This window comes from Ochlerotatus camptorhynchus, unplaced genomic scaffold, assembly GCF_037179485.1.
Source record: "Ochlerotatus camptorhynchus isolate MF236.1 unplaced genomic scaffold, CSIRO-AGI_Acam_v1.1 ptg000370l, whole genome shotgun sequence".
NCBI classification, from domain to species: Eukaryota; Metazoa; Arthropoda; class Insecta; order Diptera; family Culicidae; genus Ochlerotatus; species Ochlerotatus camptorhynchus.
This window is the reverse complement of record NW_027040858.1, coordinates 6304616-6323621: the sequence shown is the minus strand read 5'-3', so window position 1 is coordinate 6323621 and position 19006 is coordinate 6304616. Positions and strand designations below refer to the sequence as shown.

Genomic DNA, 19006 nt, shown 5'->3' with positions numbered 1-19006 from the left:
ATTTCGCACTATTTCTGCTATGCTCTTCTGTCATCCAGAACAACAAGCGTATCAATGAATGTGTTTGCCGTCGAGTTATTAACGAAACAGAAAGTCGATGAAGAGAATCGATCAAAATCACTTGTTACAAGATTACAACTCTGGAGAGCATTTTGTGTGGTCGTTGGGGGCATGTGGTTCTGAATCGGAGGCGAATGCCACTTCGACTTGTTTCGTCTATTAACGACTCTCTGATGACTGTGTTGGGGAAGCAGCATATGCATGTACGTAATTGGTGGATTCGTTTGTGATATTGACGATTTTGGACAATGCATTGAAATTTACCACCTTTTTCAATATTTTTTGTTGAAAATCAACAGTTAGTATCGATGCGTGGAAATATTTCTGATCGATTGATGATAAAATTATTGAAATGGGTCCAGGGGCAGCTGAGTTATTAACGTTCAAAATCTTTCATAATTTTGTTACATGTTCCATTTTTGGTTTCTACAAAGTGTACCCCCAAATAGAAATCACAGACGTAGTCCTATGTCAAAATAATAAATTTTTCCGCAAAAGTCGAATCGATTTGCGGTCTTCGACGAAGTTGTTCTGAATAGTTTTCTCAATTTCAGTCTCACGTTTTTGTTAAAAATGAACGATTTTTAAATTTTTGACGAACAATTGAACTGTTTTGGTCCGTTTCCTATACATTTCCCATACAAACTTTACAGGTCTCCCGCAAATCCAGATCGTAACCAAATGCGTTCAAGTTTGGCACAGTTGTTGGGGACCTCAATATTAATCACAAAAGATGTAGGGAGCACGGGTTGATAAGTTGACTCACAAAATAAAATGCCTAGCTTTTATCTACTATCGGCGTGGCACCTGCTGCAAAAGCCAAGCATGTCAGTAATCCAGTTAATTTCTAAGGAAAAATCGATCTACTTAATGTACGAAGCTTGCATATCTGCACGGTATAATTATGGAAATTGTCACTGCAATCGCGAAATGGTGAGGCAGATAGGATTTGTACTTTAATCAATCTTAATAACTTCCAAAACAGTATCCTGATTGGTTTCTCCTCTCACGTGTTAGGCATGTTTTCTTGTCTGACAAGTATCAATCAGGCTCGAATCGACAAATTACTGTGACTGTTTTTGGCAGTCAAAATTGAAACGTCGATCTCACTGCATTGTATCACAAAGAGTTTTGTGTATTGTGCTGAATGTATTCAAACGATTCCTTCTTGTAGTGTGTACCACTCATTGTAGCACGGAAACTAGTCCGATCGCTGTGGGCTCTCCTCACTGTTGAACTTGATCAAGCTCAAGATCTTATTGTCATCAGCATATCGCTGTATGAAGGGCCAACAACGAATGGATGGATTGATAGGCAAATCACCTATTCATTTCCTTGGGACAGTTAAGAATCTTCTTCGAAGAACTTGATCAGCCAATTGAATGGGGAGAAGAGCCTGCCCTTTATTCACGAAACCTGTGCCCTGATGGTCCCTCCTCATCCCGAATTTTGATAATCAGATAATCAGAAGCATAAAGTCTACAAAAATATGCGAGTTTAGTACAGACAAACAGACGTAGCTCTTCAAATAAATTTTCTTTAAAAATATCGTCACGGATCTGACTACACCTTTATCTTTAACTTTATTCGGAGCAGAAAAAACCCCTTTGGGTAGACCTTACTTCAAAGCATTTTTTCTCAAATTCTTATAAAGCCTCCTCATCTTTTAGCATCAACAGATTACAATCCAAACATGTCGCGAACTATTCGACGAAAAATAGCTTGCTTACCATTGCTCAAACAACGTTGTAGCGCTGTGGTGAGGAATTCGCGAAACTAATAATATCTAAATTGAACGTTAAATGCGTGTACGAAGATTGAGGAGAAAAAGTTACGTTTGTTTGTGCTTTTAGCATCAATCTGACTTGATTTTTACGACTGATCAAACGCAGTTGGCCAGGTTTTTTTTTAAATGAAACAAGCACAATACAAAATGCTGCAGATTTTGAGTTGCCAATAATAGTAGTACACGTAGTTAAAATGGAAAGGTTGCCGAATATAGTAAAATCTGAGAAGTTCTGGGGCGTCGTAAAAGAGTTTTAACCCCTTTTTGGACAATTCTATCGATTGCGATAGATAGATAGAGGCAGCAGATGAATGTAAGCAAACAAACACTGCATATGTATGTGTGCATTTCGTCGAGAAGAAGCCAATAGAACCGCCATGCGGCATCGTAGACGCTAATTGCCAGGACAAATAGCACCTTTCATTCGAGAGTATGCATTTTCGTCAGGGAAAATCCCATGTAGAAAATAGAATTGGCTCCGTCCCAAAGAGAACTCAAAATTAACCCTTAATTGGTTCTAATTCAAAGCGCAAAGTATCCAATTATATAATCGGCTTTCTATTTACGTAAACAAACAGTCGCAAAACAAACCAAACAAAACAATTGTCAGCACGCGGCTCGAGCCGGCATCTTACGGGGTGAGCATTTCGTTTATTTTTATAACTCCGCGACATCCACGTGGACCGCGGTGGCCTCGCGTGTGTCAAGTTAGGCAGCGATAAAACGAGACGATCGGATGCTTTCATGTTCGTGGACGAGGGGCTCGATCGCATCACGAGACTCCGACTGATAAATGACACACGAATCTATTACTCTTCTAGCATGTATACAAATAACCAACACACGCGACCGTTGCCATTGGGGATGGGCTGGCGGCCGTGGCCAAACCACAGATAGTTTGTCAACCCGTTCGGATCCTCCGGTAATCAGCTGATGTGATGTGGGTCATCGTGCAATGATATGCTTCGGTGTTGGTCGGTATCAGTAAACCGTAACATCCTTCACTCACTCCTAGTGTGACGAGCAAGAGCATCGCACACAAAGTCTGCTTGCTTATCACACTTTGATGGATTTGGGGTTCACCTCGAAAACCGACAGCTCTAATGTGTGTCAAAGTTTCAGGATCACCGATTTTCGTATTCACCCAACGGCAGGGTATGACGTGTGAGTTTACAATTCAATCGTACGGTAAAATTACGGTGGCTTTTTAGAGGCGCAACAATGATTCAGGCGCCAGTCGAGCTACTATGACGACACAGACAAACACACATAATGCTTTGCATATTTTGTTGTTAAACTTTAACGCCATCTGTAGTATACATTAACACAGTTAACAGATAGCGGTAGAGGTTAAATGTAAAACGGCAAGGAAACTGACTGTGAGCGCCACTGTTGGCAATAATGCCATCTAAGGAAGTCATAAATTGCACGTTAAATGTTTGTTCGGTGAACACTAGACAAGTGCTGTTGTCTGTTTGTCTGTGAAGTTAAATTTAAATTAAAGGGGTACTTCTTCTTTTGTTGCTTATCGTCAGTAGTTTGCACCTAATGTTTTTACCCCAGGCCAGAGGTGGTAACGAGACATTTTTACAAAAAAATGTCATTATGAAAACGTATGGGGAAAAAATGTCGCGACTTTTCCATGACAGAGGCAATTCAAAAATGACATCCATTAGATTTCAATTGTTTACCCCGTCCTCACCCCCTGTGCCACGCTTTTTCCCATACCTATTACACGTACTATCACTAATTCCAGGACCCCCTCACTCCGCCCCCCTCAAAAGTGGACGTCATATTTGAATCGCTCCCCCACTGATGATTGTAGGGCACCCTATATTGTACGACAAGCGCTGTAAAGCTAGACGATCCTTTTGTACTCGTCTCGTTCCGTTGTCTTTGAATTCAATGATCACTCGATCAGCACATGATCAACAGCGATCATGGCGAGCAAGAACACCGAGTCACTATCACGTTTCAATGTTCGATGGGAAATGTTTTTAATCGACAAACCCAACAAAAAATAATCGATTTCTGGGGTATACCCGCACGTTTGAGTAACATACACTCGTCCGTGAAACCACAAATCGTTTGCCATGCAGTGCCACACGTTTGAAGCTGTCCATTTTCCGATGATTTGACGGATGCAGTTTGGTAAATTTTTGACAGCACGCAAAACTTGCCGTCCTTTTTGGCATGTGTGCAATTCCGTTGTAACCAGAAACGCCACCGCTGGTGCTGCCGCATCCGTGCTCGTTCTCAGGGTCAACGAATGTCAGGCTGCTACTAAACTAGTATGTACTAGGACGGTAGATCGTGATCCAAGTGGCGTACCGTTCCTGATTCCTATTTACAATCTATTTAATATGGTAGATAGAGAGTGCTGCTGCATCACTACATACTGTGCACTGTTTGTGGTGTACGGTTTCGAAGGCTAATGGTGCACTGCTTCTTATCATGGGATGCAATTTTTGTGTTGGAGGCGCCCATGATAGGTCAAAACCTGCTACGTGCCTCGTTTTTGTCGATTTGTTTTCACGTGCTTGTGGCGTGATCGCAGTTAGCGCCGCCACATCGCAGCTTTGATTTTTGATGGTAGGAATGTGTGTGTGTTTTGGTTGCTCTTGTAAAGGGTTATCTGTGAACCGTTCCAAAGCAGTCAAGTAGCCAATGGCCATAAGACGCCACATTACTAATTAGGGTTATGTTTTGTTTTGTAGGGCAAGCAAGCGTTTTCGTTGGCAGCCGAACATTTCTGGTTGCCGTCAGTTCGGTTCAAGGTGATCATGTTTGTATGTATGTAAATTGAGTTTATATTTGACCATCAAACGGATTTCGGTTGATGGTAAATCGGTCTCTTGTCTACAAAGCTAAACAAAACAACCCAACGGTTGAGTTCCAAGGTTGCAAATACCTATTTTAGCTAAAACAATTTTTTTTATTTATGAAATAATTAGATGCTATGATCATATTTTGAATAGGTAAGGTACAAGAAGAGGTTTCAAAGAATGTGTTTGACATATTAAACCTGTTTATTTCTCTTCATGAGAGTTACAATCAGCGATTTTTCACACACTCACTCACTCACTCAGCGATCAGCAAATCGCTGATTGTGACTCATAGAAAGCAAAATTTACAGGTGTTATGTTTCAAACGCATACTGTGTAACCTCTTCTTGTAAGTTACAAGTAAAACATGTCATCATACCAACTTTTGGTTTTATTATTCCGAAAAACATTATTTTAGCTGAAGTGAGTATTTGCAACTTTGTTGAGTTCTTTAAATTTACTCTGTATTGAGATGGTGCCTTTTGCAAATTTGCCTCATGTTTTTCCAAGTTTGTCCAGGAAGAAATTCCCGAATATGAGAAAAGTAAAGATTGGATACACTCAGTCTATTGGTACTACTATTAGACTGAGTAAAATTGTCGTCATATTTCCTCATTTTCTGGCAGATTTTTTAGGTTCTCCACAGAAAAAACTTGAGGCAAATTTACTCATCGCTGCGTTCCTGCACTTTTGGCGATTATGAGTAAACTAAACTCAAATTTGGGTCGTTCTCATTCACCGTGTAGGTCTTATAAGTAAACATATTGTCCGGAATACCAATCTGCTTATTCTTAGTCATAGTCCCACCTTATCAAGACGAAACCGGAGAGCCCTGGAAGGTACCATCGATTAATCATAATAACCGAACGAACCCGCAATAAATAATTTTCCGCCTACTTTGCCTTCGGTGTATACCATCGGCAGTGCTTGCTGTGGTGGTGTTTTTCACACCAGGAAGGATTTTTATAAATATTTGTTTCGTTCGATAGAAGGGCCGAGAAAAGTGTGACCAAAATAAAATGAAAAGACGCCAATGAAAGAATGCACTGTGCGAGGGTGTTGGTGTATTACATTTTCTGTTGGCTTTTTTTTTTGTTGGCGCTATTGGCGTTGACGAGTGTGATGATTTTATTTGCGGTGAGAAAGTGAAGAAGGAAAATTTTTTTGCTATTTTTCACACACTCACGTAAATGAGAATTTGGAGTAAAGATAGTCTCCCGGCTCCGAGATGGCCGTCACCACCAATCTCCCGGTTTGCAAAATGTAAACATTCGGTTATTTTTAAGATGCATCGGAGGCGAACCAGCTTCAGGCTGAAAGCCTCCCTAATAAAGAAAACTTAACTTAAGTAATTTTTATGATGAGTAACTTGTCAGGCTATGATTCTTTTCTTTTACCTGATAATAATGTTCTAAGGGAAACGAACTGTTATCAGTGGAAAGTGGGGCTGTCTGCTGTTATCAGTGCCAGACGGACGGATAATTTACGGTGCCCTTTGAGGATGCTGGCTTCTACGTGTGACGACAAGTTAGTGAAAGTTTACTCATCCAACCTGTCCTACTAACTCACAAAACACGAGGCCGACCCGTTGGCGCCGATCTCCCATCCAATGAAGATCACCTCTCTCTCTCTCAATCTCAAATCTAGAAGAAGGATTAAAAAGGTCCTATCTGCTTTGATCGACTCTCTTCTTTCGTTAATAACTCAGCTGCAAACACATTGCGTGTTAAATTTGATGTTCTGGATGCTAGATGAGAATCTCCTTTATCAAACTATGTTGCAAAAATAGCGCGTTCTTATAGCCATGATTATCAAATGGATAGTCGATTGAGAGAATCGACCTTTTGAAATGTTCATCGAAAATTGTTTAATGAAACAAAGTTTTAAGAGTGTTCGTGCACCACAGCAGAATTGCTATATATATACAATTACAATTATTGGTCACGGGGTATGAAATGGGATGACACCCAAGCATTTTGCGTCGTTAGCTGGTGATTTTAGTTTTATTACACCCTTGCTCGTGCGCCCTTACTCGCAGACGAAGGATTTATGTGCGGTAGACATTGTAGCGGAGAAGAAATTTCTAAGCTCAAGGCACAATCAATTCACTCCGAGATGAATGAATCACTGCTACATTTAGTCGGGAGTCAATAAATATGACACCCTTGAATCACAAATAGACGAAAAATTCGGTTGTTTGGATTATCTAATTCCCAGGTAGATATGTCAAATTGTTAACATAAAACTAAGACAAGACTACTTCGATCGTTGCTGAATGATTCTGAGATATTTTTTTCTCTTACGGGTACACGCGCTTCTTGGTCATGACCGTCACAGGCGTGTGTTTCGGCGATGCTCGCAGACGTTTTTCGTCTAGTTCTCTTTCGTACAGCATTTTCCATATGATTAATCTTCATATCCACCCGAGCAAAGCAACCCGCATGTATCTTTAAATTCCTTTTAACGAACCTACAGAGTAGGCTGATGCCAACACCAGAGGGATCGGTAAATTTAGCGTTTGGCTAGTAGAAGAGGTGTCACACTTAATCTATTTCGGCTGTGTCTCCTCGATGGGAGAGCGAACATTAGGAAGCACGCCCTTACGGCGTGATCAGCTGTTTGAACCATGCGTTGATGCTAGATGTTCGACCGTAAATCTGATGCAATGCACTTCTGACATTGCTGACAAAATCGAAGACGGCGAGAATCAACAAAAGCATGCTTATCTGTGGGAGCCGAAAGATTAGTGTTAGAGTTCCATATGTCAAAGATTATCAGCAAAACAAACCTGATCGGCCCAAGTGATTCCCCACCCACGTTATCGGATGTTTCGGAAACAGATCTATTTTTAAAAATAGCACCATTTGTTCCCGGATGCAATTTTATGCCTCATGGCAAACTTTGTACATCAAATTTCTAAATTGATTCGATCATCATCCATCACCGCATGCACACGCTTTACAATGATTCTGTTTGTACAGACAGTTTTTTTCTCTCTCTTCTTTATTGTTGTTTACTTGAGTGGAAATCCTCACTGCAACTTCCGTCGCAGAGCTGCATTTTCTGCACGTTGTTGCGTTGCCAGATTCGTTCGGTGACGTCTGTCGATAGCGCGGACCAAATTTTCTATTTATGGCTTGGGCACGATCATCTCGCAAAGTGCAGTCATGCACAGGCAACATTCTTCAATTTTTCGGCGCATTTAGCCTACATGGATGACGATTTTGCTTTTAATTACTCTGAGGAGCTCAGTCAACTGTGGTTAGCTTTTCGAATCATTTCCAAAAATATTAATGGAAAATTCTATTTTGGGTAAAATTAATCTACTTAGAAATTTTCGAACAGTTCGTGGGTCACATCCCAAGATCACGTAACATGCTCAATTCTACAATCTTTGGTTTGTGGATCAGTTCGCTTTATTTTTATAATTATTATTATTATTGTTTTGTGTTTGCCTGCAACGATTCGTATCATCACATTGCATCAACAGAAAAAATGATTGACACGCGGCAGCGAGCGAGCGCAAAGTGATAATAATACATCGCTAATCGCGTTTCGCCGCAAGTTCACTCCTTCAATAGCTACGACGACCTTCTGAAGGATTCCCCTTCGACCACGGGTATGCTCGTTGAAGCAACCCTTTAAGGTGGTTGATGGCTGGTTGTTTTCGTTTTAAAGGTAAAAACAATCTTTTTCTTTAATTTAAACATTCCCATCGCAGCAATCTACTGTGGCGCCATCAGGTGCCCGCGAGAATAAACGCTCGATCATCATCGTGGCATGCTTTGCACTCGGATCGATCTTGTGAAGGAACTGTGAAAGACGAACAAGAATGCCTCAATAGCATCAAAATAGGCGCTGCTTGAGGATGCACCGGCGACGTAAAGTGGCGTGAATGATTCTGTAATTTATTTCAATTTCTCCTGACAAGGGCTTCGTAAAGGGCGGCTCAACACAACATATAAATAGAGAAAAGAGGTCGCTCGGATCTGGTTGTTGTGAAGTGCCTGCCACAATGGTGAACGGTACAGTTTTTCGTTTTCTTTGGAAATATGGGAAATTTGATCGCTTCAAATGGTATTGAATAACGTTTATCTATCTACCGCTCGCCTGCCGTCTAGGGCTCCGTAGAGGTGATACTTGAACGGGGCAATTTGTACTGTAACATACTGTCAATGAAAGGTGCTGAATGCATTGAATGGCATTGATGAGTATGTTATTATTACAGTAAACGTCTTTGGTTTTCAGGAAGAACCTTACAATCCCTTTGAAGTTTGTAGGCGGGTAGAAATTAAACCAAAGGCTACTAACCGCTGGAACAATGACATCACTTTCAACGGATATGAATCTGGCTTTGGACAGTGTTGTAAAAGTGTCTCCCAATCTAACATCTTACCTGGGGGTGCGACACATCTAAATCTTAATCATGATGGTCAGAAAATCTCACGTTATCGAATCCATGAAAAATCCATCTACTCGCATCATTATTATCTATCTACTAAGCGAAGCGAACTTTGTCCTGCATCTTAGATAGAGTTGCCCCCTCGCATTTAACTAAAACAACACAGCCAGTTCTTGAAGGCATCCAGAAAAATAATGAATATACCTCCATGATTTTTCTTGTCTATTTGACATATGTTACACATCAAAGATGCACCATCAGCTTGCATATCCAAACGGCCAGGTCTACTGTATGGCTGGTTTTGAGCCAAACGAACTGTCAAAAGCAGATCCAATCATGCAGCGCCTATCATGATTGCATTGGCAGTGTTGATAGAAATCACCTAGGCAAAGGTTGCCAAGGCAGTTTGTTTTGAATCCGCTTCTCGCTTATATTAGAACCTATCTAGTAAAAATCAGAAAGCAACAAAGTAACCTAAGACATCCTGGTATAATTTTGGAACCAGTTTGATAGTTTTTGACATTTACGAGTGTAGGCAACATTATAATCAGGTAGATTTTTTTTTATTTTTTTTGGATAATTTTAAACATGGACCACAGAAGTGAAAGAATAAGTTGAAAAGAAGCCAGTGGTCAACACAATTGATCATTCATATTTAAGGTTTTAGACTGCCCCTGTATGGAAACTGAGAAATCCAAATCCAATAAAATCAAGATTCTTATAGTACGGATTCGTTAATGCTGGCCCAAGTAGCATTGCAAGTTTTATTGAGGTTTTAAAGCACTCTACAAGTTTCAATCACGGCCCACAGAACCCTCATTAAACCCAAATTGTTACTTGGGGGATTTCTATAGTACGGTTGTCTCTGGATTCCTATATCCTTAACGAATACCGTGGACCCCCGATAATTTGACCGTTTATAATCTTATCATTTTTTTTTAATTTGAACCCAGCTGATCTGCACAGGGATGCCAATGTAATTCTGTGAAGACTTTTATTTTCCACAGACATTTAGAAGTCATTTAATATACAAACCAATTTCATTACTTCATTAAGATGGCTATCAAGCCTTTAAAGGGTGATACGGTCAAAATTTGGTCAAGGGAAAACGCGTGTAAATCGGTGAAATCGTTTATTTAAAAAATCAAATTAAATTTCTTTTTCAAGTTCAATTAGTATAAAATTCAGGAAAAATATTCAGTTAGGCTTCCGCTTTTCCACATCCGAATTGCCGGGCCTTACGCTTGACCCCTGCCATCAGATTTTGTACAGCCACCTTGTCCACCTTCTTCGCCGCAGAAAGCCAGTTTGCCTTGAACTGCTGCTCGCCCTTAGCAGTTTTTTTGGTCTTCTTTAGGTTCCGCTTGACAATAGCCCAGTATTTCTCAATTGGGCGGAGCTCTGGCGTGTTGGGAGGGTTCTTGTCCTTGGGAACCACCTGCACGTTGTTGGCGGCTTACCACTCCATGGCCTTTTTACCGTAATGGCAAGATGCCAAATCCGGCCAAAACAGTACGGAACAACCGTGTTTCTTCAGGAAAGGCAGCAGACGTTTATTCAAACACTCTTTCACGTAAATTTCTTGGTTGACAGTCCCGGAAGCTATGAAAATGCTGCTTTTCAAGCCACAGGTACAGATGGCTTGCCAAACCAGATATTTCTTTGCGAACTTTGACAGTTTCATGTGCTTGAAAACATCTGCTACCTTTCCCCTTCCTTTTGCCGTATAAAACTCCTGTCCCGGAAGCTGCTTGTAGTCGGCTTTGACGTAGGTTTCGTCGTCCATTACCACGCAGTCAAACTTCGTCAGCATCGTCGTGTACAGCCTCCGGGATCGCGCTTTGGCCGTCGTATTTTGTTTATCATCGCGATTTGGAGTCACTACCTTCTTGTAAGTCGATAGTCCGGCTCGTTTTTTGGCTCGATGCACGGTTGTAGACGATACACCCAGCTTATTTGCGGCATCTCGGAGAGAGAGGTTAGGGTTTCGCTTGAAACTACCGGCAACTCTCTTTGTCGTCTAAGCGGATTCCGGTTTTCGATTTCCCCACGATCCAGACTTCCTGGCTGTCGACAAACGTTCCCCAAACACTTTAATTACATTTGTAACGGTTGATTTGGCAACTTTTAGCGATTTTGCCAACTTTGCGTGCGAGTAGCTCGGATTTTCGCGATGCGCGAGCAAAATTTTGATACGCTGCTCTTCTTGCTTGGACGGCATTTTGACAACTGAAGAGTGAATTCCAAAATCAAAATAGGAGCAACATTCTACACACACACACCTTCAAAATGAGGGGTGTTCAGGTTTTTTAAATGCAAAATTGAAAGAAATACGTCAAGTTGATATTGACCAAATTTTGACCGTATCACCCTTTAGGATTTTCCTTATTAGAGAGTTGTATAGATTTTGTTTCCTTTACTTTACTTAAATCTTTGGTTTTTATTAGTTAGGTAGGTTCCGATTCAACACATTGTAGTTTCAGTTTTATACCTGTGATCTTGACTTTTTTACCTAGGAGATGAGTTCTTAAGGGGTTAGATTTTGATAAGTTCTTTAGTGGGAATGACACTGATGAAGACTGCACATTGTAGTCGGAATACGTATCTGTCATGGATACCAAAATTAATTAGGTGGAATTAAATGGAAGATAACCCTTTTTTGCTGTTTTATTTAAGCATTCCGCTAACAACCCAATTTCATTACTTCAAGACATTTAATGTTTTGTGAAGACTTTTGAAGGAATTTGGAAAATGACGGAGATTTTAGAGTAAACAAGTGAAAAAAATTACTTCATATTTTAAGCATCTTCTTGAAAATTGTAACTATGAACAACAGTGCTATCAGGTTTCGTATTAGAGGGAGCAAAATCTCGTTGTTTGAGTTGAAAATCTTGAAATTTTTTTGAAGTGCCTGAATCCTAAAATGCTAAAAATTCTCAGACATGTGATTTATTTATTGAAAAGTTCAGTATTTCGAATATTTCTGTTAATCATTTTCATCAGGAAGTTCAGAATATTCATTTATAATTTCAAATTTCTGGCTTATCTTGCAACCCTTGCTGAACTTCTTTGTATTTTGTTCAATAATTTCTTTAAAATCATATAAGAAATCTATCCACGTTCGTTTTCTTCAGAACACTCTAAAATTTCTCTGCAATTCGCTTTTAATTTTTTAAATTTTTAGCAGAATAACCTTGCAATTCTGCTCAAAAATGTTCTGATTATTTTGAAATTCTCCTCAGCGTTTTCTATTTCCTCCAAAACATCAATGAAACTATTCCATAAATTGCATTTGAATGTTGCTCAGGAAATCCTTTATGTAGGGTAGAGAACTACTTCGGCCTAATCGCACATTTTGGGCCTATCGAGCAGAAAACTTCAAATTATGCGTTTGGTACGATACTTGAGCTTAAAAAGCTACCGAACGAAATCAATAAGAACGCGTGATATGACTGTTTACAACCATTATTCTCAAAAACTAAAGAAGCGGTCCGATCGAATCAATTTTTTCTTCATCCGATAGGCCGAAGTGAATTCAAAGGCGTGTCAATGCGTTAGGCCGAGTTTTTAACAATATCTCAACAATTTGATTCTGTTTATCAAATCTTACGGTGCGTACGGAAAGATTTTTTTAACTAGTTCGTTTATTTGGAAGGCTCAATCGCGTTAGCTTTACGGAGCCGATAGTTCATTGTTCTTTGTTTGTAACAAAGTTCACTTAATTCTATGTCTAGTATGAGTTGGACCGAATACTCGCGGCTTACCCGAGGTTAGAGAGGTACATTGACGAAGGATAGGATCAGAGGAGGAGCTTGGGGGTAAGGTTTCGTTGTCTCATCACAGCGTTGTCGCCAGTATGAACGGTAGTGCGGTTCTAGTTTCGTCTGGAGTTCGACCGGCTATGATAACCAGTGGGTGACGATCGAGACGGGGGACAAGACAAATAAAAACTATTAAAGAGAGACAAAAGACAAAGGAATTAAATTCTTATACTAGACATTTGAAGAAACACATAAACCGACTGCATATAGCAGATATCGCGAGTTCCCAACACGTCTCTAATAGGAACATAGGGTATTCAAAAGTCGCTCCCTGGTGGCGTCATTATCCGTACATTGCCAAACTGCGTGATCGTTGTCATCGTAACCGTTTCCACACCGACAGATGTTGCTGTCCACGAGGTTTATTCTATTGAGATGAGCATCAAGCGAGTAGTGGTTGGACATAAGTCTACTCATCATGTGAACAAAGTCACGACTTTCCAAGCCTTTGAACCACGATCTCGAAGAAACATTAGGAAAATTGAATGTATTCACCGTCCAAGATTTCCATTGTCCCAATCGGTTTGCCAACTCGAAAGGGTACTCAGACGTACTAAATGGTAAAATTCATCGTGTGAAATTTACCTGTCATAAAATTCGACTTCCTGCGCGCCCACCTTTGCGAGAGAGTCCGCCTTCTCATTGCCTGGGATTGAGCAATGTGAGGGGACCCATACAAAGGTAATCATATATGATCTTTCGACCAGCACACTCATCTGCTCCCTTACCTTTGAAAGGAAATAAGATGAGAGCCTACCTTGTTTCATCGATCGAATAGCCTCGATCGTACTGAGACTATCCGAGAAGATGAAGTAATGATCTGCGGGCATGTTGGAACTCATCCCCAATGCGAAGTTAATTGCTGCCAGCTCAGCAACAAAAACGGAACATGGTTCCTGGAGGTACGGAAAGGTAAATAAATTTAAAAGTCATCTGCAGTGAAAAAATTTCATTTAGTGAAGGAAAAATCCACTCGAAATTAGAGGCAAAAAGCGGGTTGTGCTTAGTAGCCCCAAAATTAGATCTAAGTCCTATTCTTCAGAATTCTTAGGCGATTCCACTTTGTAAATAAAATAAAAGCAAAATTTACATCCGCCTTATAGTCACTTTAACACGGTAGGTCATGTATGCCCGACCTATCAGAACAGGCTTTTCAAGCATTTTAGAAAGGCTGGAGCATGTTTCAAGTAGCATTTTGCTTATTTCGCCTTCATTCTGGATCAAAACTCATAATGATGAATGAAACTCGACTAGAATGAATTAATTGCTGCGATCCAGAGAGCACGTCCGTCCCGCCGTTGGGCAGCGCTGCTCTAGACCTAGGGTAATTCGTGACTTGTGCGGATATGAATTTTGAACTCGTGACATTGGCGTGAGAGGCCGTCCTCCAAAGCCAACTATCTGCTTTACGACTTTGCCAAAGACATCAGGAAGTTATCTCTTCATAAGACCTCAAAATCAGCGTTGGGCCCCATTTAGCTTAAATCCTGTTTGTTGTATGCGGTTTTAGAGCAAATTGTAAACAAAGTCGGTCGCTCCTCCATACAAAAATCCAACAAGACTGAATCATGAATTTGACACATTATAACACCTATATGTAATCACCTTGGTTTTCAGCACAAAGATTCCAATCAGATTCGTACATCGATCTTCTTTCTCTTCCTTTTCATTCATCCGCCATGATATTGCACTAGAAGTCCACTCTTGGTTCCAACATTTGCCGCATTCAATTAATTTAGCACTTTGTCAAGCAGTTTTGGCGTGACTTTCTACCAGCGATTTCACAAAACTGGACCAACTAATTTCTATTTTTTTATGAAACGCACAAATGTTGGTTACTTTTCTCGTGGTTCTAGAAGAAAAAGTCTGAAGATAATGTTTTATTTCAAAGTTAGAGTGGTAGTAAACGTCATTTTAACTGCTCGAGTGAAGTGGTTAATTGTCAATCAGATCCACTCGAAACCCGACCAATTAACCACTTCATTCGAGCAGATAAAATGACGTTTACTACCACTCGAACTTTGAAATGAAACATTATTTCAGTGCCAACATTTCAAAGGGGCGTAATTGCATTTGTAAACAATGGCTTTAGTCGTCGATTTCTCGCGAATAAAAGCTCACTCATGAAAAAAAAAATGACACCAACAGGTAGAGGAATGTTTCCTCTACCAGCTAGCATTACAATTTTGAAGAGGTAAGATTTCATTCGCGAGAAATTGACGGCTAAAATCATTGTTTACAAAAGCAATTACGCCCCTTTGAAATGTTGGCACTGATTTTAAGATTTCCGGAGAACTTTGAGATTTGGGCGTAATTGCTTTTGTAAACAAACACGTCAATCGTCGATTTCTCACGAATAAAAGAACAATCTCACCAACAAAGTATACCATATGATAGAGGAACCATTCCTCTACCTGTTTGTGTTATTAAATTTTAAGATTGAGCTTTAATTCGCAAGAAATCGGCAAATGACGTGTTTGTTTACAAAAGCAATTACGCCCTAATCTCGAAGTTCTCCGGATTTGTTCTTCTTTTTTTTTTTTTTATTAATTTATTTGATAAGGCTCAACCGAATTAACTTTACAGAGCCGAGGATTCTTGGTCACTATACAATACATCTTAAAACTATAGTCAAAAGGTACAACATAATAAATACTTTATCTTCCGCTATCCAAAAAGCCTCCTCCATCAGAACTGGAGCCGCTTCCAGTAGTTCCATTGTATGGCAAATTGTTGTACGCCAACGAGGGTCAGAGCGCGTCCATTGCTGCAATGGACGCAAAACGTGGTCAGCACTCACACACTCATCACGAAACGGTTGCTTTCCAAAGTCGACGACGCATCGACCGAAAGAACTGCTGATGAAGAACAATGAGGAGGACCACACAATGGGTGCTGCCGAGAAAACAGACGATCGCGTAGCACACATCGAGAGTGGCCTGCTTTTGTCGACAGCCGAGTGAACACTGGATTTGTTCTTCTAGAACCTCAAGAAAACTAGCCAACATTTGTGCGTTTCACAAAAAAAAATAGAAATTAGTTGGTCCAGTTTTGTGAAATCGCTGGTAGAAAGTCACGCCAAAACTGCTTGACAAAGTGGTCAATTCACAAAACAAATAATACTGGATCGCTAAAAATTGATCAATTTAGATGGTCAAGTTTTGAACCCACCACAGCATGCTTTTGGCGCTACTGTATATGGACGATCAAATGTAAAATACTGTGGTAGCCACAGCACAGTTCTGTCAAAACCTCAGCATTTTCATTGATCCATTGTTTAAATCACAGAAGAAAAACAGTAGCAAAAACAAAACACGTCAGTTTTTCAGCGCGGCCTACTTCCATGTTCTATAGTACGGAGAAAAATACTACTCTTTTTACATAATTTTGAGTTGAGTCTCTCACTTACACTCGTTATTGTTGTCCTAAAAGGAAAGAGAGATTCGAACCAACGAAGTTGGTTCAGGCCAATAAGTTATTTTTGAGTAAATTGCACATTCCTAAATATACGTGAATTAAACTTAATGTAGGGTAGAATAAACTTAAGAGTAAGTTATTTTCTTTGCTGGTGTTAAATGGAAATTACTATATGCGATTTACTTAAATTTGGGTTATTGTGCTGAACCCGGGAATTTAGGGAAAAGTACTTAATTTTGGGTAGTTTTTCATCTCCGTGAGAGGTTTCTCCCGATAATTAAAATGTACATTTGATTGACGTCGAGATTGACGTTTGGCTTCGATGTCTGCAGGTTGATCTGAGGTCTATTTAACATTATGCCATGTTCGACTCCTTTAAAGGAATCTGCCCGTTTGTAGCTTGATATATTGGCAACCACTACGGTATGTTTTTGACTCTACTCATTAGTTTTTTCTGACAATCATATTTCTAGATAGAGCTGGAATTAGGGCGTAACAGCTTTTGTAAACAATGACTTCTCTCGTTGATTTCTAGGCATTAAAGGCACGTCTACACAAACAAACTGCACCATCGGGTAGGGGAACTCTTCCCTTAGTTGATCGTGACATCGAATTGCCAGGGAGAGCCATGACTTTCGAAAAATTAACGAGAGAAGTCATTGTTTACAAAAGCTGATTCGCCCTAATTCCAGCTCTATCTAGATTTACATTACTTGAAAAATCTCAGGTAATCATGACGCAGCAGATGAATCATTGTATACGCAGGGACTCGCTCTCAGGGAGGTTTAAATTTTCTCAAAAACTCATGGACAGTCCTTCAACATTATTTCCACGTGCATCGAAGAATGGCTCGTCTCGCGAGACCGCTCAATCAATAACAACCTTAAGATAGCGATCCACCAACTAGATCATGCCACTTTTTCCAATGTGCTTTGTGTTGTGGTCAAAAATGAAAACAACAAGAAGAACAGAGAAACCCCCGTGCATAAGGTCATCGTTAATGGCCGTGACGGCGGTGGCGACGGCGACGACAACGAAACCCAATGCACCCGTGTAATCAGTGGCGTCGGGAAGGCACAAGTGCTCCATTCTTCCATCGTAATGGCACCATCAACAAGAAGTCCAAACAATTGATAGGATGAACATTAACTGCCCTTTCCGCTTCCTGTGCCGGCGGTGTGGTGTGAAGAATGATGATTGTACGCATGGGTGTGGCCTCGTTAACGGAATCGTTAATACCACCAAGTTCATAAGGGCATCCAAGATGATGGGGAAGTTCCACTTTTTGAATGACGGTGGGCTTGTCTACAGCAATCAAAGCTGAACAAAACTAATCGAACAGAAATCATTCAGAATCAGTTATTTTTGGTAACACTGATAAATGTCAAAATGTGACAGTAGTCCTCAACGTACAATCAAGGCTTAATTTACTTTTTTACTTCCGTCCGTGGAATAAAACAAAAATCGTAGGATTATTATCAAGTGTTGAAATCTATTGCCAACCTATGGCAGCTATCCAAATGCTCTGACCAAGAGTCCGGTTGCGTTCATTCACAACCCGCCTCGTCTCGTTGACAGCTAGTCCTAAGGTCATACGGCTATGAATAGCTTTACGCCATTGCCAACCGTCCGAAAGGGCAATCAACGGAAATGCAACACTTTCAACTATGCATTATGAAATCGCGCTCCATTCTATGCCAAATCAAACCGGCCTTCCTTTAAGATCACGGCGGCATCTAGGTCGTTGAACACTCGAGCTCGTTGCAATGCAAGCGAGAGCGCATCTGCCTAGCTCGCCTAGCTCTATTATGATGAGATGTAAAGTGCTTCGCCGTTTCCATTTGCATTGCTGACACAAGCGTTTCGAAAAATCTCCATATGAACGATGAGATGTATCGCATTTCACCTCCGGTCGTATGCTTCCCAGCCACACTGCACAGACGACGGGTGGTGATTGAAAATTAGAGCATGGTCATAGTAAACTACAGACTGATTGCCATGGTGACGCTCGGTGATTCACATAGTTGCAAAGAAATAACCACGCGCCTCCACGGAAATTTATTTATTTCGAGAGACAATGCATCGCCCTTTGCGTCTGATTTGCGTCAGCAAAAAGTGATAAATGAGAATATAAACTGACACATGGCGAGAAGGCAAAGCTGTCAGACCCGGTTTTCAAGTTGGACACTTCATTCATTACCCCTCTGCTGTTGGTTGGCTTTTGGAAAGAACGCAGATGAACCCATTTCCCAAGCTGTGTTCTGCTGCAGCACTGATCGCGAAAGTAAAAGTTATTTTTACCAATCAGCTGCTATACATTTTATCAACATGAAAGGTAAATAAGATCACCAGCAACCATCACCAGTCGCTTGACGCAATGTGTCGCGCGTGGCCTCGCTTACACAGCAGCTCAGTGCCTACTTTTTTTTTCTAAATATTTTGACTGCCATTTTTTCACGATAAAAAATAAAATATCCGGCCGGTGGCAAGAAAGGTTCGATTTAAAGTTGTTTATCATTCCGGCCTATACGGTACGGAGCCGTGTCATCTGGTGGATGACCTTCCGAATTGATGCGTGGAAAAATAGACCATTTTTTGACAGGAAACATCGGTTGTTTTTAAAAACGTTTTTGCAAGATAACCAGTTTTTTTCTTTGATTTATTTTCCGTGGAGCACCAATGCTACCAACGCCAA

General features: G+C 40.5%; 2 protein-coding genes across 3 annotated transcripts in view; both read left to right on the top strand.

Annotated features, from left to right (window-relative positions):
* The window catches only part of Eato (Engulfment ABC Transporter in the ovary), a 218506-nt gene that overhangs the window by 168308 nt on the left and 31192 nt on the right, over positions 1 to 19006 (top strand). The gene's annotated exons all lie outside the window — the stretch shown is intronic.
* The window catches only part of Gbs-70E (Glycogen binding subunit 70E), a 78781-nt gene that overhangs the window by 31644 nt on the left and 28131 nt on the right, over positions 1 to 19006 (top strand). The window contains exon 1 of one of the 2 annotated variants that reach the window (XM_065232638.1): positions 4605 to 4623. The exons of the other annotated variant lie outside the window; for it this stretch is intronic. The gene's annotated coding sequence lies outside the window, so the exon portion shown is untranslated. Of the gene's footprint in view, positions 1 to 4604; positions 4624 to 19006 lie in introns of those variants that run through there. 2 annotated transcript variants of the gene reach the window in all.